Genomic DNA, 25697 nt, shown 5'->3' on the forward strand with positions numbered 1-25697 from the left:
AGGACACCAGGCCAAGACGTGTGTCTTTGGCTGTTTACCCCTATCATGAGTGGTTATTTTTTCATGGTCAAAACAAATAAATACATAAAAAGTGCCTAAAACCTATAGGGAATCAAGTTTCCAAACTCTGTTCTTGCGGCTGACTTCTGAATCACAGTGTTATAATTAAAAAAAGAAAACACTAAGTTGCACTTGGCCATGAAACATAAATTGTACCTCCGTAAAGGTCAACTACTAGTTGTGATTAAACAGACGAGTCACACTTTATCCTGGTTAAAACAATACTGAATTTTAAGACTACTTATAGAATTCTACACCCCCCTACCCGGCCCTCATTCCTGCAGAAGTTTACAGTTGAAATCTTTTTTGAAGTGGGGTTTTATTTTTATTTCCTTTTTTTTTTCAACTTGTGAGATGATTTGCATTGGTTTGGCAATCTGCACTTCAGCAACGCTATATAGCATTATCAGGGTGCCGACAGCTGCTCTGGCATAAACAAGCAGTGATGCACTGAGCTGGCACATCCGTATGGCTCGGAAAATAAAATGAAATAAAATAAAAACATTTGTTATCATTTGTAGAGTTTCTGAACACAACCAGCTTCAGCACAACGTTAATGCCTCGCATGGCTTTCTTTGTAAAAATAAATAAATAACTTGAAACGAGAACATCGTGTTTCTCTAGGAAGAGTGGTTTACTGTGTGGATGGGGAGAGAAGCCTCGGTTTTCAGCAGCTGTTGCTCATCTTTGGCCCGGGGTCTCATGATGGGTCTGCTGTTGGCTAAAGCCCAGTGCTGGATCAGTGGAGCTAATGGAATCTCCGTCTGCTTATCATCTCAGACACTGCAGAGCATTGGCTCGCAGAAAATCCTGGCTTTCTAACCCCCCTTCTCCCCTACCTCCTCCCCACCACCCTGGGAAACTCTATCGAGGGCTGCTATGGAGGCAGTAACACCTAAAGACTTAACATTGGTTCTTCCTTCTAGAAAGCTAAGCTCAGGATCAGGTTTGGTATTAGAAGATCCTATGCTTCTATGTGGTAGTCACAACAATGCCAGCCACTAATAATTATGGCAATCAGGGGTGGCATTATAAAGCATTTTTTTATTTACAAAGAACCTGGGAATATGTATCCTCATTTTGGAGGCATCTGGTGTCAATCACTATTCTTATTCCACTACCTGAAGAGGTGACCTTGACTCCTCCTATCCCACTTCTTTTTTTTTTTTTTTTTTTTTTTTTTGAGACGGAGTTTCGCTCTTGTTACCCAGGCTGGAGTGCAATGGCGCGATCTCGGCTCACCGCAACCTCCGCCTCCTGGGTTCAGGCAATTCTCCTGCCTCAGCCTCCTGAGTAGCTGGGATTACAGGCACGCGCCACCGTGCCCAGCTAATTTTTTGTATTAGTAGAGACGGGGTTTCACCATGTTGACCAGGATGGTCTAGATCTCTTGACCTCGGGATCCACCCGCCTCGGCCTCCCAAAGTGCTGGGATTACAGGCTTGAGCCACCGCGCCCGGCCCCCACTTCTTTTCTTTTCTCTTCTTTTTGAGGCAGAGTCTCACTCTGTCGCCCAGGCTGGAGTAAAATGGGGTGATCTCGGCTCAATGCAACCTCCACTTCCCAGGTTCAATCGATTCTCTTGCCTCAGCCTCCCAAATAGCTGGGACCATAGGCACGTGCCACCACACCTGCCTAATTTTTGTATTTTTAGTAGAGATGGGGTTTCACCATTGGTCAGGCTGGTCTCAAACTCTTGACCTTGTGATCCCCCTGCCTCGGCCTCCCAAAGTGCTGGGATTACAGGCATGAGCCACTGCACCTGGCCCCCACTTCTTAAAGGTGTAACCACTCCCATTTCATATGTATAAAATGGGAGCTTGGAATTCTTCCCTGAGAGCTTATCTATGACTCTTTTTTGTGACTGGCAATATGAAGGAAAATGAGTCACACAGTAAGACATCTTCAACACCCACAGTGACATATAAAATGATTTTCTTTTTGGTACAGGACTTCAGTTCATTGTGACTACATTGTTTTTTTCAACTGATCGGACGTTCCACTGGGCAGTTTTACATGTCTTAATGCCATTTCTTAAACATGAAAAATAAATGAATAAGTATATAATAAATGTGGATTTTAAAGCAGATGGTATCTAAACTCCATGTAGGCAGGGACCTAATCTGTCTCTTTCATCCTGTATTCATAGTGCCTGGCAAAGGGCTGGCACTAAGTGTTTCTGGACAACTCAGCTCACTTCTCTGAACTTCAGTTTTTAAATGTATAAATGGGGACGGGATTTCCCACTCTATATTGCTGGCTCATAATAAGGGCTCAATATATATGAATTAAATGAATAAATAGATGTAAAATATCGGGGTAGGAAGTAGATAACTATAGATGTTAAGCAGAAGTATGATGATAAATGAGCTTAGTCCTGATTGGTAGCAATTGCCAATTACCTGGGTGTAAATACTCCTATCATGGCCAAGTTCACACTGCCATTAAGAAGTTACTGAACACTGAGTTGGGAAGAGATCTGCCCAATCAGCTCCCGTGACCTGGGGCACTCCTGCTCCAGCACACCTTTGACTGGGGTAGTGAAATAGTTGCAAATCCATGCTCCATTTCCTGTTTGTTTTCGGGAAGTTTCTCCCATGGGCAGAAAGGTTTGGGGACTTCCAGATTGCTTGAGTTTACACAATTCCACTTCTCTAGCCAATGTCAGAGCATTTTCCTTTATTTTGGCAGAGAGGAGAGAAGGGTATGAGTTGCCAAGTAGTGGATGTTGATGGAAGAACCGGTAGGCCCATTGATTGACCATTGGTTGGTACCATCTCATACAGAAAGTTCATCCTCTTGCCCTTTCCCACTGTGTCGATATGGGAATGCTCCTTTTCCCCTCCTTTATGCCTCTACTGATTAACCTGTGCATTTTTAAGTAGGCTGTGCCAGGAAGCACCTTTGCAATTCCTGCTCTTTCATAGACTTTGCAAAAGTCCCAGGTTTTTGTTTTCTTCCCAAGATTCATTTTCTACCAGTTACATATACTATTTCCCATCCTCTCTGGCAAAATTGCAAGGAGTGGCATCAGCACATCTTTGTACAGTAGGCGAATATATTTGGAATGCTTATTTCTGAGAGCTGTTGAAGACGACTAACAATTTTACACCACACAAAAGGACTGACAATAAATTCAGGAGTGGCAAATGGAACCTCTGTTCTGTTTCCCTCTCAGTAAATAAATAACTGCAAAACCTGTGCTCCAATACCAGAGCATCAAATCCATGACGCTCCGTTGATTAACACTGAAAATGTCTTTGTGAAGACGATACATTTAGAAGAGTCCTAAGGTTCGCACCAGAAGCTGACACTGAAGGTTTATTTTAATGTAGCACAGATCAGAGCGAATGATGTGAAAAGAGTTCTGTTTCTCCTGGAAGGATGCCACTTGTTCCTACTCCTGGGGAAATGTCTTCCAAGCTCTTTACCACATCTGCAAGCTGAAGCAACTCAACTGTGGCTACCTTGCCCACCTGAAGACCTCAGGATCCACCAGGAGCCCAAGACATCTCAAAAACTGGTGCAAGGTCAGTTCCAGAAATTGTGTTTTTGAGTGATTTGCAATGTAATGCAAAGCTCAGTGGAGTTTTCTGTGGCCTTGTATTTTCTTTCACATCACTGAATGCCAGTGTTTATATTGGGGCATGCTTAGAGGTGGAAATTTGGAAGGAAAGTCCACCACAGCCTTTATGCAAATTGGGGATCCAGTGGTAATATCTGCTTAACAACACCAGTGGCAAGCAGATGAATGTATAGTAATCACACGAGAAGTAAAACAACAAAGATGTTAGAATGAGATGTAGGAGAAGGAGAGAAAAAGACAAGGAGGGAGAGAGGGAGCAAGAGGAGAAGGAGAAAAAAATTTCATGGATTGAAAAACTTCACTGTCCTTTGTAACAATGTGTTTGCACCTGCTGTTTCTTGGTTTTAGAATGCCATTCCACCTTTTCTTCACCTAGCTAACTCCAACTCAACCTGTGACCTCACCCTACATGTTATTTTCTCAGGGAAATCTTCCATAACCCTCAAGACTGGGTCAGGTCCCCATATTATGTGGTCTGATGAAACTCTTCTTTTTTTTTTTATAGCACACATCATGACATAATGATTATAATTATGTATCCTGGTGTATGTGATTATCTGTTACATGCTGTTCTTCCTCAAGGACCAAAAGTTCTGAACCGGTAAGATTCCAAAAACCTGGTGCCAGCCTTAGCTCTGACCAGGGCCTTCAAGCCACCCATCGTGTAGGGGAATGATGAATGGATGAAGTTTCAGAGAACTGCATTTTATTATCTGAACCTTGCTGATTTAGCACAGTCCTGTCCACATGCACTTACCACAGGCCAACCTTGTGAGACAGTCAAGAAAGGGGCTCAATCCCCATAGATTTTCGCTGTCATTTATCAGGTCCCAACAGGTTCACTGATTTGCCAAGAAGAAGCACCAATAGGTCAGAGGCAGAACGTGAACAGAATTCAGTCTCCCAACACCAGGGTCCCTCCCTCAACTCCCACTGCTCACTAGACAGGTCTCTCTGCAGAAGAGGAAGGGTTGAGTGTTTAGGGAAAGGACAGTGGAAAGGCAGGGAGAGTAATCATGACAGAAGAGATTTACTCCTGCCTTCTTCTCCTTTCTTTTTGCATTAAGGACAAGCGTCGCCTGCACACGTCAGCATGAATGGGAACATGATGAGGCATCACTTTTTCCAGGGCTATGACCAACTCCTCAGGGCAGCAGGCAAAGCTGTCCCTCTGAGTTAGTCCTTGAAGTTTTCCTCAAATCTCTTGCTGAAGGGACGCCAAGTCAGTCAACCCTAGGCTTCCACTGGGAGCTGTATTCCTTCCTTCCTATACTCATTCTCCAAACATTTTTCAAGGGTCCAACATGTGCCAGGCATTGTGCTAAAAGTGGTTTGTGTAGGCTCCAGTGAGGCCTGTGGGGAGACCAGCTATCCCAGTTTTCTTGGCATGAGAGACTTTCTGTGCACAAACTAAGACAGCTACACCCTACTTGGGGTGTGAGCTTAGGATGCAGTGTAAATTTCTGTACAGAGTGTAATTCTCAAGAATCACACCAAGACCACCTTCCTTGCTAAAATGAACATTCTCAGGCTCCAGTCTGTATCAGTGATTCCAAATCCTGAGGCTGGAAACCTATGTTATAACAAATCCCCCAAGTTATTATTATGCATATTTAAGTTTGAGAACAACTGATCTAGTGCTTAAGGGCATGAGCTTTAAAATCACTCACATGTGGATTCAAATTCCACTCCCACCATTAAAAATCTATGCAAATTTTTACAAATAGCTTAATCAATGTGTACTTCAATTTCCTTATTTGTAAAATGGGTCTGATAATACTATTTCCATAGTGTTCTTGAATGAATTCAATAAGAAAATGAATTAAAACCTTAGTATAATACCTGGCAAATACTTAAACATCCATTAAATTATCATTATAAATATCAATACTGAGATTGTTGCTCTGGTACCTAGATTCCAGGTTTCTGCTCCTGAATTTGGGGCTGCTCTATCTTTTTTGATCCAATAGGCAAAATCAAGACTTTGCAATAATCATTATAGAAATGCATTTGTGTTTTCTCTTCCTTTTCTATCATTTTTCAAAGTGTATGAAGAGTTTTGTTCCCATTCCCAGAAGAGGTCATACTCTCTCACACATTTGGACTCTCACATATTCTGTCCTTTGTGTTTTTATCTCCTTAGCCTGATGAACTCCTATTCATCCTTCAAAGCTCAGCTACATATTTCGTCTTTGGGGAAACAGCCTCAGTTTTCTCCCATTGTCTCCTACCTCTTCTCCCTGCTTATCCTACTTAGGCATACAACAAACAATGAAAAGAAAGTATATCTCTCTCAATTAATAAAAGCTCTATCTTACTCTTCTGTACCAGAGGTTGCCATGGCCACATCCACTTAACTATGTGCATTTATAAATGAAGTTTTATTGCAACACAGTCACCCTTATTCACTCACATATCGTCTACAGCTGTTTTCATACTATAATGGCAAAGTTCAGTAGTTGCAACAAAAATCTTATGGCCAACAAAGTCTAAAATACTCTCTGCACCTTTACAAGAAATATTTGTGGACCCCTGATTTATATAATGATCCCATATACATAGCCCATGTGCTATGCAGCTATGTAGCAGATGCTCAAAAAATATTCTGCATAAGTGGATCAGTACATCAGTGAATGGATTATGAGTCCATGACTATGTTATTGGTAGTACAGATTGTGTTCTCTAAATGCATTCTCTAGATCAAAGAGTTCCAGCCACACTTACATGAGGCACCTTGTGCTTCAATCCACAAAAAAGCAAACAATACTCAAGGCAAAAGGCTGTTGAGAAGGCTTAGCCACTTCTGCAATCTTCCTTTATCCCATTTCATTATCTATGGAAATGTCAAGAAATAATGGGCATCAGACGCTCCAGAGATCTTTCTCAGGCTTGGTACACCCAGTTCCTGCCTTCCCAATGTGCCCAGCCTGTGAAGGTGGTGAGGCACATTGCAAAAGCAACTGTACTGACCCGTTTCTCACTTCACCTTTGCAGGCTGCCCTCACCTCAATGAGTTATTCTACTTCTAGGGTACCCAGGACAATTCTGTATACAGAATGAACCATCTACCCACCCAATGCTAATGACTGAGGGGAAACAAATCCTCAGGAGATGGTGAGAGGATATGGCACACCAGTTATTTTTCAATGAAAAATAAAATAGAAAATCTACTCCAGAGACTAGACAAAATGCCACACTTGCAAGAAGAAGCTCTTTCAGCCATCAGCATGTGTTTAGGTTGGCCCAGAAATGAATATGGTGCTGTTCTCTTAGAGTAGCTCAGAAACCTGACACCAATCTCTGACTGGTGGACTAGAAGCATCACCTCCACATCTGGGTCCTGCCTCTTTTTCCGGTCTGGCTAAAGCCTGAACAGAGAAGAGCAGGGTGAGGATGGGGAATAATCACACTGTCCTGGAACCATCTGAAACACAGAGAAAGTCAATATCCCATTATAAAGCGAGATTCCATGTCAGTAGTCACGAATTTCTTTGGGTCCAGTGATTTCTTCAGAGAAGAGAAAAGCAAACACTGAAAAGGTAAAGCTCCCAGGAACGTAGAGACCTGTGGCCAATGGGGCCAGACAGAATTTGGGGCCACTTTTCATTTCCTGGTGAACAGTTTGCTTCCTAGTGGAGATACCATGGCAAGGATTTGTGGAGAGTGAGAGCAAGTAGGAGTTGACTCAGACTCAGGAAGTCTCTTCTTTAAGCCTGAGCTTAGAGGAGTGTTCAACCAAGCACATGGAGACCCAGGGATGGGAAGAATTCACATTGCACCTCAGTGACAGCCGCAGGCCTAGAACTCAGATGGCCGGTCCCCAACACAGCATATTTGCTTGTTTATTTGTTGTCATGGTTCTACTCACACAGGCTTTCAAGGGCTCCTCCCAAATTAAGAGAATGTTCTGGAAATTTTCTATTTTTTTTTTTTTTTTTTTAACCAGACCTATGAAAAAGGTAGAAAGAATATTTGTTGGAGGTGGTGGAAAAAATAAAAAATCAAGGTAATTTTAAAGTTGTAAAGAAAATGATTTCTAGGTAAAGGATGACCTTACTTATCTTATTCAGTCTGCCAAATGTTTATTAAAGACTTAGTGTTGGTCTTCTGCATTAATCTCAACAGGGCCCAAAGAACCACAGTGCACAGCTACTATCCCCTATAAAGTTTCAGAACCAGAGCTTTTCAGATCCAAGACACACGGACCTGCACTCAGATGCTGACTCTGCCACCCTGCCACTGACTCAGTCTATGAATGTGGGCAAGTCCCACAGCATTGACAAATGTCAGCTTCCTCCTCTGCAAAACAGGGGTAACAATAGCAATCACCCTATATATGTGTTGTAAGGATTGAGTGAGATAATAATATCTGGAGACAGCCCAAGGCAAGGCCCAAGGTTGTTCCTCTTGTTATTTATTATTTTAATATTTCTTTTTTCCTAGCTTGGTGACCAATCCCCATTCGGCCCTCTCCTTAGGGTCCCCACAAGCCCCATCAGTAACTCCTATCTCAGGCTCCAAGCTGCACTGGGTTGACTACCATTCCCCCAAAATTCATATCCACCTGGAAACTCAGAGTATGATTTTATTTGAAAAGAGGATCTTTTCAGGTATAAGATGTTTAGGATGTCAAAGTGAGAGCTTACTGGAATAGAGTAGGCTCTACATCCATTCAAAGTGTTCTTGCAAGGAAAGGAGAGGCACAGAGGGACACAGGAAGCAGGAAGGCCATGCCTAGACAGAGGCAGGGATTGGAGTGATGCTGCCTGGAGTTGAAGGAGGCCAGGAGAGCCAGAAGCTAGAGGAGGCTGGGACGGATTCTCCCCTGGAGGCTTTAGCGGGAGCACAGGCTGCTGACACCTCAATTCCAACTCTTGTTTTAAGGCACCCAGTTTCTCATCATTTGTTACAGCAACCTGGAAAACTCACACACAAGTGAAGCCCCGACTCACCCTGCAGTGCCCATCCAAACACCCCTCATGGATTCTGAGCAGGGGTGAGTACTCCTTTTCTTCAGGCTTGCATGCCCAGGCCCTATTAGTGTAAGTAATGAACAGATTACATATCCTTGAAAAACCTGTAGGCCCAGATGATAGTGATTTTTTTTATTTCTTATTTTTTTTGGAATGCAAAACAGCAATAACAACAAAAAACCAAAAACCAATCCTGAACTAGAAATGCAAGAGAAAAATGAAGCAATCAAAAGTTGCACAGCTGCTTCTTCCTTCCCCTGAAGGTATGCCCAGTATCTCGTAGGTAGCTTGGTGGCATTTCATGGTGATGTTTTACAAGTTGGTTTTGGCAATAATCACATCCTTTTTTTTTTTATTTGAGATGGAGTCTCATTCTGTCACCCAGGTTGGAGTGCAGTGGCGCAATCTCGGCTCACTGCAACCTCTACCTCCCGGTTCAAGCGATTCTCCTGCCTCAGCCTCCTGAGTAGCTGGGATTACAGACATGTGCCACCACGCCTGGCTAATTTTTGTATTTTCGGTACAGATGGGTTTCACCATGTTGGTCACACTGGTCTCGAACTCCTGACCTCGTGATCTGCCGCCTGGGCCTCCCAAAGTGCTAGGATTACAAGTGTGAGCCACGGCACCCCCTAACCCTTTTTTTCTTTGTAGCTGTGAAGTCTCTGGGCTGGTTCTAGGTTCTTCCTTCTTGATCAAGAACAAATCCCGACCTCTTGGCCATGTTCCTTTCCTCACCAGGGCCACCACCACCAACTCCACATCTTGTAGTCCCTCTTCCCTTCAGTCTGGCTGCCACCTTCTGAATTGCCCTGGAAAAAAATAATGAAGTTTTTCCATTTAAAGGGTTTTGGTGCAGCTTGCTATGGGAAAGCTGGAGAGGAACACAAATGGCCAATTGTCCTAACAGCCACTGTGTACTGGATGGATGCTGATAACAGGCTCAGAGCTTTCCATCTGTTGCCTCCTTTTATCCACATGAGAATCAAACAAGAAGATGTTGTTGGTATTACTGTATTTTTCTCATTTTAAAGGTCAGGATGGGGAGGGTTTAGGAGGTTAAGGAAGTTGTTTGAGGTCGCACTGCAGTTAAGAAGGGAAAAAGGACTTAGAAATTTATTCTTCCCACTTTAGAACCAAGGTCAGTGACCAAGGCCCTGCTTAGAACTTTCTGAAGGTCGCAGCTGGCCTCTTACCTGGAGTTTTGACTTCCTTTCTGAGATAGGAACTTGAATTGGCAATCATGAGAAAGTCCGGCCCTTCTCTTTTATATTTTAAACATTCATTTATTTTTAAAGTGTATTTTAATTTACAAATAATAATTGTATCTATTTATAAGGTATGATAAGATATTTTGGTATGCCTACCTTGTGAAATGATTAAATGAGGCTCATTACCAAGTCTGGCACCTCACATATGTATTTTTTGTAGTAAAACATTGAAAATCTGTCCTTTTAGCAATTTTGCAATACACAATGCATTTTTAAAAGTTATAGTCTCCATTCTGTGCAGTAGATCACTAAAGCTTATTTCTCCAATCTAAATGAAACTTTGTACCCTTTGATCAACATCTCTTTTTTCCTCACCCACACCCCTCCCCAGTCTCTGGTCACCAACAGTCTATTTTCTGCTTCTTTGAAATCAAGTTTCTTAGATTCCACATACAAGTGGGATCATGCCGTATTTGTCTTTCTTTACCTAGCTTATTTCACTTAGCATGATATCCATCCTCCAAGTTCATCCATGTTATTGCAAATTACAGAATTTACTATTTCTAAAAGGCTGATAGTGTTCCATTGTTTATAAAGACCACATTTTAAAAATCCATTTATTTGTTCATAGACATTTAGTTTGATTCCATATCTTAGCTAATGTGAATAATGCTGCAATGAACTTTAATGTGCAGATATCTCTTTGGTATACTGATTTCAATTCCTTTGTGATATACCCAGAAGTGGGATCTCTTTTATTTCTTGGGTGGGTGATCTAACTCCAGCCTCTCAGCTCTTTCTCTGAAAATCAGTGTGAACTATTGCCAGGTAGAATCTACTCAGCAGGAATTTTGTTTGGGAGGCATCTCTGAGGACTTGCAGATTGGGAGAAAACTTTTTCTGGACCTCTGCAACAACACAAGCCATTTTGTTGGTGAGCATTCCTAGAAGTCATTCCAGGTAATAGGTGTTCCTTGAACAAAAAAAATGTTTTCACAAGCAGACTTGTAAGATCCTGCCATGAAGGTTTTATATCTGCTGGACTTCAGAGCCTTCTGTTTGCTGATGTAGTTTGGGGATCTCTACAATGATGCTATGATATGCATCCATTATTTGCTAACAGAACCCTCTTTCCATGAAAGGTAGCTAGGCTTGGGCTTCCAAGAGCAACCTGGTGGACATATTACTTTGGTTTTTTCCTTGCAATTAGCATTTTCTTCTCTGTGACTTAGGAAGGTGTGTCCATGTATTTCCCGGGAGTTCATTATTTTCCAAGTCTGCTCTATGTAAATATCAAATCACTTACAAGGCATGGCAGACCTTCATGAAGATGAAATTCGTCGTGACTTCATCTTTCTTATAATCACCCAAATGAGTTCTGAAGTGTGGGCCTTTAGCTGCTGAAAAATAGGAAACAGAGTCAAGCCTGGCCCTATCTTCAATTGTATGTGACAGCTTCTGCTCTGTTTCAGTGACAAAAAATGTGTTGAGCTAAAAATATTCTAAGCAGATGTGAATCTGGGTGATGTGACTGCAACATACCCCTGCCTGCAATTTTTTCGACTTCTAGTGTCTCTCAATGCACAGTTGCTACAATCTCAGGCCACCATAGCACCCTCTGCATGCAAGTTGTTTATGTGAGTGCGTGTCTGAGGCCCCTGGAGATAGCTTTGCGGGGCATCCCCTTGCATCAGCCAGCCACAGTGGCTCCTAGCAGCCCCAGAATGGATGGGAAGAAATAAATTCCATCACAGGTTAGGACCAAGTTCAATTTACACAAATGCTCGTGCATTTGTTTTTTTCCTCCAGTCTTCCATATCATTAATAAGAGCTTGATTCTATCTTCCAGTTGGAAGACACATGGCCCCCATGATTCTGTAGAAGAAGTGGGTTTCAACTTGGTCCAGGAGATCTTGCTGCCCATGGGCAAAGGTGGAATCTGACCTCCATGCAAAATGGTGTGTGGGACTCTCTTGGGGGTTAGAGTCGTGTCTGGAAGCTGAATTATTTTAAGAAGGCTCTTGGCTCACCTGCAGAAGATAAAAGCTAATATCTATCTTTTAGAGAATGACAAACAATTACTATACTTCACTGAACACATCTTGTATACTAGGCATAATAGCCAATTGCAGCTACTTTTATTTATTGGGCTCTGTCATCGATGCTTTTGGATACTATCTTAGTGTCAAACCATCATCGTACTTTAGCGCATTGAGATGTGAGTTTGCGTTTTGGTGGAGCCAACGTAAGTCTTCATATCTCTTCTTTTCAACTTAGGATTTTCTAGGAATCTAAAAATGCATGTGAGACTTAACCTGTAAAAGCTGAGTTACTCTGAATCCAAGTTTTCCTGAAGATTTTTCTTCATGTAGTCAACTTGCTTGGAAAAATCCAGAAACCAACATGAACTTACAACCCTGCCCAAATAAATGTAATATTTCAGATGGAAATTGAGAGCTGGTATATAGGACAAGGATAACTGACCCAATACAGATACATGTCCTTTGAGTAGAGCACTCTGATTGTCCTTAAGGAGAGCCTCAGTATAAAGCCTAGTCAGAGCCAATGGAAGTTTAGACTCTCAAAGAGTCAGCCAAGTTCCTCTTGGGAAGCTCCTACTTGACAATCCTGCATTACAGAGTTTGACATCTGGCTCTGTTAGCTACAAGCTTGACTTCATTCCTATAATCCTCCATTTCATCATCTTTAAAGTGGGGATGAATTGTATATAGACAGACAGAATAGATGTGAGGTCATCATGCCACACTGCACATAAGTGCTTAGCATGTAATGAGCACTACACAAATGGCTGCTTCCATTGCTATTGACAAGGGTGCAACTTACTGAGAGAGTCATCCATATATCTTTTATGTGCAAACTGAGTGCATGCCTTTCTTACCTCTGCGTGTTAAAGCTTTGTCAGGAAGAGTGGCAACATCTCAGGCTGAATCAGCCCTATCCAGGACTTGGCCACGCTGCATTCCCTGAGCTGGGCCCCGACCTATGAGTCACACGGCCTTCTCCATGCGGACACCACAGCAAATCACTTTTCCCATAATGAACAACCAGACACACTCCATTGTGGTGATGGAAAGTAATTACGAACGTAAATGATCTAACCAGACATGGGTTCCACCATGGTTTAACCCCTGGTTTCCTTTTTTGCACAGTAATCACACACTGTCCTGTGGCAGACACTGGGGAGGAATCATTATAGAGAATTATGTGATCCATCTGCCCACTGAACCACAAGCTAGGGTGCAGGCAGGGGTATGGCACATCTGGCTTTATTTTGGGGTCTGGTGACACCAGGAACATGGATAAATGCCCTACCTTAAGTATGGGCTGTTCTAGGTCCAGGAGCAAATGTCTTACAGGCCACATTCCCTCTTTTCCCAGCCAGAATGGAGGTTTCCATTCTGATGTGATATGGCCACAATATCATCAGAACTACCAGCACTCACATTCCCCTCACTGTGACCCCTGTAGCTCAAAGCACAGCTATCTAGCCTATGGTCTGGACAGGTCAATGTGACTGTAGTAATTGTTACTACCTTTGCAATTGCTCTTTATGCTAGCACAAACACTGCTCCTAATTCTCCCGATACCATGGCTAGGCAACCTTTATTCTGTGCCAAGCACTGACCTGACCACTTTCACATATATTTTCTCATTTCATCCCTATGAGATTATACTGATATTACTCCCACTTCCTAGATAAATGTACTGAGACTTGAACAGGGTAAGGTGATATGCCCAAGGTCCCGTAGATAATACAAAGCAAAGCCAGAATCCCAACCCAGCTCACATGGTCCTGGCTCTAAGCTAGACGCAGAATATGCAGTAACAGATCCATGTTACAAACATCAGAATAGTTGAATGGATTTTATTAATCTAACACTTAGGAAATCTAACTAAGGCCATTTGTTAGAACAAAGAAGATTGCAGTTATGAATAAATACATTAAGCAATTTTGGTATAGCAAGAGAATCCTGACATTTGTTGCCATTATTTATTTATTTAATTTGTTTTTTGAGACAGGGTCTCACTATGTCACCCAGGTTGGAGTGCAGTGGCGCAATTTCCACTCACTGCAACCTCCACCTCCCTGGTTCAAGCGATTCTCTTGCCCCAGCCTTCGGAGTAGCTGAAGTTTCACCATGTTGGCCAGGCTGATCTCGAACTCCTGACCTCAAGCAGTTTACCTGCATCAGCCTCCCAAAGTGCTGGGATTACAGGTGTGAGCCACCATGTCCAGGCGCCATTATTTAATTTTTTTAAAAATGAGGAGTAATATACCTATAGTGAGGTATACACAAAGTATGCTAACCTTAAGTATACCACTTAATGAGACAGGTTACCCATGTACACAACCCTGAGAGCAAGATAGAAAACATTTCCACTCTCCAGAGGGCTACCATATGCCTCCCTCCACAATTGTACTCCTCTCTCTACCACTATTCAAATAGTCCATCGTCATAGATTTGTTTTGCCTGTCTCTGAATGTTATATATATAACAAAGAATTACATATATATACTGTTTTTGGCTGCTTTCTTTAACTCAACAAAATATCCATAGGATTCTTCCAGACTACATTATACATGGACAGTACTGTTGTGCCAGTAGTTTGTTCTTTTTCACTGCTATATGGTATTCCACTGAATGGAGAGACTACATCTATTTATGTTTTGACTAAGATAAGTAAGTCACTTATAAACCTTCTTATATATGTATTTTTGGACATATGCATCCATGTTTTAAGGGTATATATTCCTATGAATAGAACTGCTGGGTAATAGTGCAGGTGTGAGGTTCATTTTAATAGAAACTACAAACAGATTTCCAAGGTAGTTTTACCATTTGGTATTCTTAGCAGTAATGTATGACAGTTCCTCTCACATCCCTGCTGACACTTGGGGATGTCCTGACATTTATGTTTGATAAGCCCCTGGTACACTCTCTGCTTTATAAAATAAAGCCCGAATTATGTCTATGAAATGAATCACATGCCCCTTCATGCTTTATTTTTATCTTTTTGTGAGAAAGAGTTTATGGAAAAAGTATACTGGCATTTACAGGTCTGCCCCTGAGATGGGGAATGAAAAAATACAACAAACAACCCCCAAAAAACCGCACCAGGCTTTAAAAAGGGACCTTCAAGTCAGGATGGAACTTAGATGAATGGAATTGCCACAGAAAGCCTACAACCAAAGTTTTATTCCATGCGTGCCTAATTCTGGGTTTACTGCAGCCCTCAAATCGTATTTTATAACAAGACAAGCTTAATGACTGATTCTTTGCCACATACTTAATGAGCTGATGCATATACCCCAAGTTACCCAAGTCATCAGATGGCAAATGTTTTATTTAGCCTAGAACATTAAATATTTACTGAGCCACTCCACGGTTTACTCATTTATTCACTCCTTCATTCATTCACAACACAAACATTTATTAGGCATCCAGCATGGGGCAGGCACTGTGTTCAGCCTGAGGATATGACACCAAGTAAAACCAGCATATAGGTGCTGCCTAAAAAGACATAATCAAATCAACACATATAATATGGTTTTCTGTGTTCAACAATAGGGAAAGGCAGTGTTTCATTATTCATTCATTCAATAGGCACCTAATGATTGATGCTCATGCACATACATTGCTAGTGTTCTGTACACTGGGGATGAGAAAGATATCTAGACCCTTCAGCTGCTCCTAAAAGCTTGTAGTCCAGGAAGTGAAGGGAAAGAAACCTGAATGCTATGGCCAGGGAAGCTGAAGTATGGCACAAAGAATTAGGAGAGTTCAGATAGCATAGTAGAGCTGGGCCTCATTCCAAGAGACCCTTTATCAAGAACAACCAGACAGCATTTCTTGATCCTAGAATCCCTCTCTATATTCTCAAAGGCTTGTCCAGCCCAAGGGACTCGGCTATGAGTTGATGGAAAGGCAAAGCCATGTTAACCATGCTATGAGCCAGAGACTGGACATGCCATGTACTTCGGTGGCCCTTTTTTCTGCTCTTTCACCCAATCACAGGCATTAAAGTTAACATCCATGTCAAAACACAGGCTAATGCATTTGCATGTAGAGAACTGGAGAATTCAAGCTTTACACATTGGGTGCTTTTTAGTCCCATGCCTAGAATTTTTGTAATTTTAAATGTGTATGGGTTCTCAACTTAGTGTCGCTATAATAGCAAAGGATGACCAGTAGAAATATTTAGGAAATCTACTTTTGCAATGATGAGAGTGCTGGTGGTGTGATGATAATGTGTATATTATCAGGTAAGAATTGTTTAAATTCTAACAATCATCCTTTCTTATTCCATTTAACAGATGAGTAAACTGAGGTTCAGAGAAGCATTTTGTTGCAAAGTCATCTTACAGGTAACATGTAGGAGAAGTGCAACTTCGGTTCAGGAGGTCTGACATTCAGAGCTCCAGAGTCGGAAGTCATGAAGCTAATTACCTTCCTGAGACAAAGTGGTTCCTTTGAAATGAACCAACCTGTAATTCATATCAAATGTTTCGCATACTGCAGGTGATGAGATTATTTACCATATTCTCAGTGATACTTAAAAATTCATGGGCTTAGTTCAGATTTAGGTAAGGTACAAAGGCACATTTCAATTCTGCTATCCTCTAAACCCCTCACATTCCAGAACAGTGAGGTTGTCTCTGTTTTGTGTGATGTCAGGATTTCCCTGCTGGGCTGTGTCCACTCTGATGAGGTTCCTTTGTCCTGGGATTCAAATGACTTAGTCTCTTTAGAGAAGTTGGGCATGGAGCCCTGGCTCTCACATGGCCGTTGGCCACACTAAGTCAGAGAGCCAGGAGATGTAATCTGCCTCTCCATTTCTGACAGTGGGAAGGGCCTTCTGCACCCCAGGTGTTCTCTGAAATGGAGAATAAATACCTTTTAGAAGTATTTTGCTATCGAACACCCCCTGCAACTATAATATTAAATGTATCCTTTCTTTCAAAAGGCTCCCTATCGTCTTTTTGTTCAACACACTGTGTACCTAACACATGCTACCATGTGAAGAACACCACAGCCGCACTACAGTTTGGTACCCTCTGAAGAGAATGGTAACACCTCTCAAATATCAAGCTTTCTTATTCTTTTCAAAAGTGACATGAGGTTATTAAACATAAACATCTGCTTAGAAATGCTATGAACTTTCAGATGTTAAAGTACATATTTTTTCCTACTTTTTTTTTCTCACCGATAATTTGAGAACTACCCCTCAGCCCTGGGATTAGAAACGGACCCTTTTCAACACTCTCTGACTGTCTCATGATCCAAGTTCTAATAAGCAATATGCCACTCAGAGAGAGCAAGTCCCTAAGTAAAGGACAGGCTCCTTGATGATTTGTAGCCATTCTCATCCCTCCTTTTTGTGGTGTGTTTATGAGAACTGGCTTCTGGTTGCTGCAACACTGGGAGACAAAATGCAAACCAAACAAATAATCCATTTCCAAGGTTTGCTTACAGAGAAAGAGATCTATTTATGAAACACATATTGTTCAGTTTCAGGGGAAAATCACGTAATCATTGCAAGGGAAAAAGCATGGAAAGTGCTTTATTTTGCATAAAAATCCCCTTGCTCTATGATTTATGTAGCTGAGAGTTTTAGTCTGGGGGAGCATGGGTCTTAGTATCCCACCAAAGGAAGATGGAATCTAAAATGCAGAGAGAATTGCCTGTCACAACAAAACACTGGCATTTATTAACTCGGTATGAGGAGGGGCAGTATGGTGGGGGTCAGGGAGAAAAACAGAAAGAAATGTACTTTGCTTGTGGGAGATCTTACAGCATAAAGATGGACCCAAAGCTATGCATCACTACTTAGAGCAGACAAATCATTCCCTGGAATGAATATTTGAGGACTCAGCTAGGTTCTGTTGAACTTATGTAGGGTATGTGAGATATCAGCATTGATTCAATTTACCAGTTCCTTAGATGCTGCAATGAACTGCCTTTCTTTCCACTCTGGCTGAGAATGTTTTATTGCAGTCAGCACCTGTTTATGAAATGCCCTCTGGGTATCTCTCCCACTTAAAAGGTACAGTCTCCTAGGATATCAGGGCTGGAAAGAAACTAACAAGTCTTTCAGCCCAAACACCTTATCAATGCTTGGATTTTCACCACCACATCCAGGAAAAGAAGCTAAAAAGCTTCTACTTCAACACATCCAGAGATGGAAAGATACAGACCTTGAAGCAGCCTTTTCTACTGCAGATAACTGCAGTTGTAAGAAAGTGATCTCTTAACATTGAACCAAAAATTGGGCCTCTTCTAACTTCCGGTTTTACTCCTTCTTCTGCCCTCAGGACTACTGATTAAATGAAGCCTTCGATGAAGTGAATGAAGATTGGAGTTTGACTCATGAGAATTCTCATCACAGACTGAATGTGTAACCCAAGGTCCCCAGGATTCTGGGAAGGCGCTGTGTAAAATAGTCTGTAACTGTTACATCCTGAGTTCTTATTGTTTCAGAAACTTCCAAGAAGCAGCTTAGCCTTGGAAAACTAAAAAACTGGTTGGATCCAGAGCTGGAGATGAATTTTGGCCAACTATCCTCATTGCCACACTAAAAACGCTGCTCAGAGAGAAGTTTATTCACCATTTTCTATTCAGGCAATGTGTGTAGAAGCCTGATCCACCACAGCCTGCATGCTGCTTTCACGCTACCTCTGCATACCATGACTTGATTAACCTGCTGAATAAAAGCCCTGTTTTCACTTTTGTAGGGAAGCTGCTGTTTTGGGAACTATCTGCAGTGTTCTCCTCACTTTTTGCAAGTGATCGAATCCTCTTGTTAAATCCTACTTGGTTGTGATCACTGAAGTGTCACCTGCCAAGCCATCGAACCCACCCAGCATTAACAAATGCAGTGAGAACATGTGGACTCAAGGAGAGGAGCATCACACACTGGGGGCAGTTGGGGAGGGCGGGTAGGGGAGGGACAGCAGGAGGTGTGGAGGGAGGGGAGGGCAGGGAGGGATAACATGGGGAGAAATGCTGGATATAATATACACCTAAAGTAAAATAAAATAAAAACAAATGCAGGATAACAAATGTAGGGTTTTAGGCAAGTTACTTTCTCACTAAACATGTGAAGATATACGTGACCATCAGTTATCAATCATGGTGAGCTTTGTTTTGCTGCAGTAACAGACAATCGAAACTCTCAGTAGTTGACCAGTTTAAATAACACCTCATCTTTGTAGTTTTGACAACAGCAGGAGGCCGCCAAATGCCTAGGCAGATAGGGCAGGTCACTGGTGAAACCCCATCTCCAAGCTGAAGACAGTTTAAAGCCTGAAAGCCAAACTACAAATTAAATCCTCAAACTGGATTGAGAACTTGTCTTCCTGTTTGGTGTGCTTTTCTCTGATTGGTTCCTGCCCTTCACCTATTTCATATATACTTACCCTTTCTTAATTGGTTTTCTATACTGTCATGCCCATTTAAACTTTTTTTTCCATAATCACAAACCAATCAGCATGCACCCCCCATTCTGAGTCCATAAAAATCTCTGAATCCAGCCACACAGGGACACTTTCCCATCTTTGGTCAGGGGGACCATGTGTACCATATGCCCTCTCCACTGAAAGCTGTTTTCATTGCTCAATAAAATTCTTCTCTGCCTTCTTCACCCTTCAATGTCCAGCATATCCTCATTCTTCTTGGGCATGGTACAAGAGTGCAGGAACCACTGAATGTGGGTACAAGTTATAACACAGGCAAGAGGGGGCACACCAGAGTGGCTGAGTGAGGCCCAGGTTGGGTATTACTGGCAAGGGATCCCTGGCTTGCAAAGTGATCAAGAAGAAAAATCTTATGTCAGTTTGTCTAGGGTAAGGACCTGACCTCTGTTACCTTCACTCAGTCATCCCGCTGAAGGAGACTCTGTATTGATAGGCACTCCAACCAGAAATTGTACCTATCATTTGCACTCCCATGTCCTTGGCCAAAGAATGCCTGATTTTAAAGTGCAATCTTGCCATGACCCAGAAGGTAAAGAGCCAGAAATATTTGATGACTACACTGAGCCCACATTCCCTCACAGGCTTGTTTTGCAGAGTTAATGATTTAAGCCATGTGAAGTATGGTTCACGGAGTGCCTGGCACCTGCCAAGTATTCTTCTCCCAGGAGTTGGCAGATCCTTGAAGGCACTCTCTGGTTTAGACATTCTTAGTTCCTTCAACCATTCCTCATGCTACATTATCTTAAATATTTTTTTTTTACCATCCTGGTTCATCTCCTCTAAAAATCCTACCCAAATGTCCCTATTAATCCATAATCCACCAGAAACAAGTAATCTTCCAGCTGAATACAGAATTCAAAAGAACAAAATGATCTCCTTCTTTCTTCTAGATAATACATCCTAAAATCTGACTTTTTTTTTCTTTTCTGGCAGAATGCACTGTTGAATTTACTGTCAATTAAACAGCCTCCCTCTCTTCTATGTATTTTTCTGTATTTAGACATTTTTTCTCCAATCCCATACTTGTGTCATTAGCTTTTCAGTCACAAATAAAAGAAGTTTCACATTGTTCCTTATTAAAGAGCATCTGTTTGACTTGGCCCATTCCTTCCATGAGTTATAATTACTTCAGACCAAGGTCCTTCTCTTCCAACATTCAAACAAACACTGTGGAATGGAAGAGGTATGAAAGCATTCATCCCAGCAAACAATGGTCTCAACATTTTGGAAGGCATCTTTTTTACTTCATTTTTAAACAGTTGTACTAAGATATCATTGATGTACAACAAACTGAATACATTTAAAGGGTACAATTTGTGTCAGTTTTGACCTTTGTATACATGCATGGAACCATGACCAAAATCAAGACAATGAACATATGTGTCACTCTCATAAGTTGCCTTGTGTATCTGATCCTCTCTTCTTGCCTAGGAGACATTTTTAAATCACTCTTTTTATTCTATTGATCTATGTAGCAACTAGCACAGTGCTTAGCACAAAACAGGTGATTTACACATATTTGTTGGAGTTCTGAAAAGGTTCCCAGAATATCCGAATGCCTGTCATGTCTGTATGGCCATGCCCCAAGGTTGGTCCTTATGCAGAAGGTGCCATTTGATGCCCTTCATGCCACCCATTAGAACACAGATGATTACACAAGGGCAGGGCCCCTGATCCCAAGTTGGCCAAGCTATGGACAAGCCAGTGGCCGATAGGATGACCTGGTGTAGGGCCTTGCCCAGAGGAGACAGCAATATCTAATTGAACCACTCCAATTTTTCTTTGGGGAAATGGATCCCATCATTATGCTCCTGCAGAAGTGGAGACATAATATATCAACTCACAGGCGTTTTATCCTGTCCCAGATAAATATATTCAGGTCATTACAAAGTATTTACTGAGGACTTACTATATATTGGGTACTATTCCAGGTACTAGGCACTTAGCAGTCAAAAACAAACAAACAAAAAACTGTTGGAAGCCCAAGGGAAATGTATATTAATATATTAATGTAGGTGGAGAGTAAGATAAGGCAGAGGTGGACAAAGAAGGGGAGAAAATATGTAAAAAATAAAGGGCGGGAAAGAGATGATCATTTGGGGGAACTACAGAAGTGACTATCAGCCTCTCAACCTTATTATCCTGGTATAGTTTCGCTTCGCTTTTCTTTAGGCAAAGGGAGTGTTATCTGACACCCTCTTTTCCACTTCAACTCTTCCTGCCCATGCAGCAATCAGAGCACATGTTCCAACATGTATGGAAAACCAACTCTCATTAATTAATTACTAACTGTTCTCTGGAGCTCTGGGGATGGTGTCTGGGACACAGAAGGCACGATCTTGAAATGAGGGTGCATCGCTGTTTCTTTTGCATCGCACAAGGTAAGGAAGCTTGCCTGCTGTCACAGCAGGGGACTGACCTCACAGAAGGACTGTCTGCTTAGTGAAAGAGCAAAGGGAAAATGATGTGAAGAAATCCAAATTCTATCGACCCATACTGCACAAGCCTTGCATTATTCAGCTTTAAGAACTAATGTATAATGCGTGCTATTACCATCAAACTTCTGTTGCAAATAATTCATGCTTGGAACTCTTAAAAGATATATTATTAACATTATCACCAGCAGAATCAGACTGCATGAATTCTTGGAATTTGATGAAAATGCTCACTCTAGTGTTTGAGATTCTATTTAAGTGTTTAAGTGTATAAATCTTAGCAAGAGACTAACATAATAAGGCAAAATTTGGCTCAAAATTTATTTTAAAAAAAGGTCACTGAGTTAATTATCTAATAGTGATTGCTACATTTTTCAACACAATTTAGACTCAACCCTTCTTGTCTGACAAAGATCAGGAGTGCTACCTGGTTAGTGACTTTTTTGTTTGTTTGTTTGCTTCTTTCTTTAATAGCTTTATTAAAGTGTAATTTTTTTACAAAATGGTTGATGTTTACATCAACAGCAAAAGTAGAAACTCATTCCTAGAGTCTTGGATGGAGGCCAAGACTGCTGCTAAACATCCTGCAATGAACAGCACAGCTTCCAACACGAAGAACTAACCAGCCCAGAATATGAGTCATGCTAAGGCTGAGAAACCATGTTTCAAAATGAGCCTCAGTTTTCTCATCTGTAAAATGGTGGTAATATCTACTTTTCAAGATTGTTGCAAGGCTCATTGAAAAGGCCAGTAAACTCCCTATAATGGCCTGGCTTGCACCAAGTACTCAAAGCAAGTACTCTCATGTGAACATGATGGTGATAAATACTATTTCATTTCTTATCCTGGATTGGATCAGATCTCAAAGAAATACTCACAGAAATGCCTTTCGGTCACCATGTAATTAGTCTTTCAATAGCAAAATGTGCAGTTTTCAACTAAAGTTCTAGAAAGATATAATATAACGTTCATCTTTGGACTGTGTAGTGTTCTGGGCAAGGGCAGCTTGTTTGCTATACTCCACTCTGAATATGGCCCACGGTTATTTCCTCTTCTTTGGCTTTTATTTTGGGTCTTCACCATGATGAGGAAGAGGGGTCTCTCCTCACACAGGCTCACAGTCCAGAGGGAGCCCTCACAGGGAATGCCCGAGTCTTTTATGAAAGAGGAGTTTTGCTCTGGTGGTATCTGAGTGATGCCACTTCCTTCCTTAGACTCAAAATAAGTCCTCCCCGTATCTAGGACAATAGCCACAAAATGAATGCTACAGGCAACCCAGCATAAAGCAAAAGTACTGCTTTAGTCAAGGGAAGGCCCTTAGAGTCGTGACTTGAACCCTAAAGGTAAATGAGGGGTTCCTTACCCTTCTGTTTCTTATCACAGAGCTTCTTCAGTTCAGATCCTAGGGGGCCTCCAGTATATACTTTCTTGAAAGAAGACCGGGAAGATTTCACGACAGCCTCCTTGATCCATCACTGAGTAACAGAAAAGGGAACTATTACCCTTTGGGGACTGGCAGCTTTAGAATTTTGCAGGAGCAGCTCAGGAGTGGTGGAGCAATTATTGTAGAAGCATTAGAAAAGCCAGGAAGCAGTGCTTGCATAGCAAGAACACTGGTTTTACATAGCTAGGATGTTTATTGGCGGTAGCTTTGGATGAATTACCGTTCTGGGAGATTGAAGAACTACACTCCCCAAATCACCACATGCTGCCACCCCAGCATGTGGATTGACTCTTACATCCAGTCTTCCTCCTCACCATCCTCAGGAAAACTCATCCCCACCCACAACCGATAGTCTTCTTCACCCAATAGTGACTGGATTTTGGAATAAATATGTTTATTATTTCATTCAGTAAATATCTACCAAAAAGAAAACCCACAGTGGTAAACTCTGGCATAGTCACTGGAGCTTGTAGCTTAATAAGTGTTACAACGTTTAATGTGTACAACTGATAATCATTTTTGGTTTAGCTCTCTTGGGTCTGTTACATCATTTAAAGCTCATAGCACCTCCCCCATCCCAAGACAATGAGGATGAAGGTGATTGATTCCTTGATAGATGAAACAACCAAAGCTCATAAAAAGATTTAAGCGGATACCAAAACTCAAATTCAAGCCTTCTAGCCCCAGCCTAGTGCTTTCAAACTAGAGATAGCTCTTATCCCTCTTCATCTCCTGCACCTCTCACTCCTTTCTTAGAAGCTCCTTGTTTTAATTTTTTTAAATTTGTACAGGTACCTAGTAGGTATATGTATTTGTGGAGATGTTTTGACACAGGCATGCAACGTGAAATAATCACTTCATAGAGCATGACATCCCCTCAAAGCAAACAACCAACAGTAAAGAGATAACCCACAGAATGGGAGAAAATATTTGCAAACTCCCCGTCTGACAAGGGGTTAATAACTAGAATATATAAGGAGCTCAAACAACTCTATAGGAAAAAAACCTAATTATCCTATGTCTAAAAAATGGGCAAAAGTTCTGAATAGACATTTCTTACTCTTTCTTATAGTGGTGAGAGAGCTCTAGGTTGAGTTAACTAGGCTGGACTTTTATCCAGCCTTCCTCACAAGGATGAAAGCATGGTGTGGACGGAAGTTGTGTCATTCAACTTGTAACTTTTTATCTTTTGAAATATAATCATATAACATAGAGTGGAAGTGAGACCCTTCAATCTGATGTTTTCATTTTATGGATGATGGTCCCAAGATCTGGGGCATTAAAAATGACTAAGACCCAACACTAGTGAGAGAACGTGTCCCGTCTTCCTAATCCCAATTCACCAATGTTCTCAAGTTTTCCTAAGCCTCTTGTCTAAAAATAAGAAAAAAAAAAGTGACTTTAGCATCAAATAATAATTATTTATTTGTTTCCAATTTCATTGGAAAACATTTTGAAAACATTCTGAATTGCCACTTGAAATAAGTAAGAGCTCTGTCTGCAAATAACTCTTTGATGTAGCTGGAGTGCGTTTTAAATCAGAAATAAGAACAACTTATTTGCTACCTTGCTGGGAACTTCAGGCAAATACGTGTCATACGTGGTCAATTATATAAATTATCAAAGTTATTTCTGTTGAGTCACTACGTGCTTCAAAAGCTGTATCAGCCCCTGAACATCCTGTCCATAGAACCCTGGTATTAACTTGATGAATGGGATAGCGTATTCTGAAATGACACCGCTAACATTTCCTGTAGCTATTGTAAAGTTTAAGTTCATTAGACCTTTGGGCTCCGCAGTGACAGTATCCTTCCACTGAAGGCGTAAATGGTGATGATAAATTGACCTTGCACAGCGATCACAGTCCATATATACTGCATATCCACTGATCACTACAGTCCATATATACTGCATATCATTTCCTGATAACCAATAAAGAAAATATCCAAATTAATGGATGCATTCTCTGGGGATCTTTTCCCTAGAGCTGTCTCAAACTGGCTCAAGAGTGAGGTTGGGGCTTGCTGGATTATTTCTGTGGACTTACAGCCCTCTTCTTGGGAAAGTCACTCAGAAGGGCAATCCAACTGCCCCTTCTTCAGTTTTCTAGCTAGCAGAATGTTGGAGAATAAAGCCTTTGGCAAGAGCTTTCTACTACAGATGCTTTTTTGAGGGGTGAAGGGGAACTGTCTATCAGGTGCTCTTGAAATGTGTTTGCCTTGGTGATCTTCAAAGACACCTGGGAGATCTCTAGGCAAGAAACCTTGGCATGGGCACTGCCACACTGATTACCCATTCTGAAGTACAGCATATAAAGTATAAACAAAAGCCAAATGCTGCACATAAAAACCATTTTCTGCATCTAATAAATAACTATAAGATTTGCCTGTAATGGTAGCTATCACTTTTAGAAAACTAAAAGGCTACTATTTTGTGTCTTATAGTGAATATTCCTGGAAGGCAGTGAAGAGGCCCAATTTATTTTAGAAATA

At 41.4% G+C, this 25697-nt stretch overlaps 1 long non-coding RNA gene across 1 annotated transcript; it reads left to right on the forward strand.

Annotated features, from left to right (window-relative positions):
* The first annotated feature begins 3541 nt into the window (after nt 1-3541).
* LOC135277212 (uncharacterized) lies at nt 3542-10019 on the forward strand. Its single transcript, XR_010344784.1, has 4 exons — nt 3542-3590; nt 4714-4759; nt 8404-8642; nt 9361-10019. It is a non-coding gene; the product is annotated as an uncharacterized LOC135277212 (long non-coding RNA).
* The last annotated feature ends 15678 nt before the right edge of the window (nt 10020-25697 follow it).

The sequence above is a fragment of the Aotus nancymaae genome, unplaced genomic scaffold, assembly GCF_030222135.1.
Source record: "Aotus nancymaae isolate 86718 unplaced genomic scaffold, 86718_ANA_hifiasm-v0.15.2.pri h1tg000030l, whole genome shotgun sequence".
Lineage (NCBI taxonomy): Eukaryota > Metazoa > Chordata > Mammalia > Primates > Aotidae > Aotus > Aotus nancymaae.